General features: G+C 67.6%; 1 protein-coding gene across 1 annotated transcript in view; it reads right to left on the bottom strand.

The window, feature by feature from the left end:
- The window catches only part of DDC (dopa decarboxylase (aromatic L-amino acid decarboxylase)), a gene marked incomplete at its 5' end in the record, with an annotated part of 42,135 nt that overhangs the window by 18,991 nt on the left and 22,351 nt on the right, over nucleotides 1-793 (bottom strand). The window lies entirely within an intron of this gene.

Here is a 793-nt window from a genome sequence, read left to right as displayed (position 1 = left end):
CAACCTGCCCAGAGCACACCGGGCTCTCCACGGAGCCGGGGCTGAGAGCTGTGCTCCCCGTGGGCACACGACGAGGGCCAGATGCAGAGCTGTCACGCACGTGCAAGTTATAAAACCACCAGATACTCTAGTGCTCCAGGCTCAGGCCGCTGCCCTCTGGGGTCCGGGCGGCCCGTCCCTCTGGCTTCACGGGCCCTTGGTCACTGGTCTCAAATAACAAGCCGGTGGCCACTCACGCCTGCCCCCCAGGAGCTGCTCTGACGGTGCGGACACGCCCGAGAGCGAAGCACCCCCCCCACACACACACCCAGCAGCGTGTCTCGTCCTTGGGGCACACGAGGACCCTCAGTGGCAGTGCCGGTTCCAATGCCCGGTCCCATCCCTAGAGGTTCTGGTGAAACGGAACCCGGGCAGGGCCGGGCATCGGGCCGCCTCTCAGCTCCCCGGCTGATGCCAACGTGCAGCTGGTGAACACCGGGGGCCAGCGCTGTGCCCACACAGGACCCCGCCTGCTGCCCAGCCATGTCGGGGTGACAGTCCCCAGGCTCTCGTTACCACGCCGACCGCCTCCTCCCCTCGCACATCGCCTGTGCCCAGGGCCACCGGGCTCCTGGGCTGGGAGGTACGGCCCCTCGGCCCCTCGAACAAAGAACCATCAGACCCTGGTCCCGCGGTGTCACCTTACAGGAACAGGAAATGAGACCCTCCCCCCGCGGGCCCCAGGCGGGGGTCCGGCTCACTGCTTTCCGAGGTTTGTGCAGGGGAAGGAGAACACGGGCCTCCTCCAGCCTCG

This window comes from Myotis brandtii, unplaced genomic scaffold, assembly GCF_000412655.1.
Source record: "Myotis brandtii unplaced genomic scaffold, ASM41265v1 scaffold743, whole genome shotgun sequence".
NCBI lineage: Eukaryota > Metazoa > Chordata > Mammalia > Chiroptera > Vespertilionidae > Myotis > Myotis brandtii.
The sequence above is the reverse complement of the archived record's forward strand: the minus strand, read 5'-3'. Positions and strand labels throughout refer to the sequence as shown.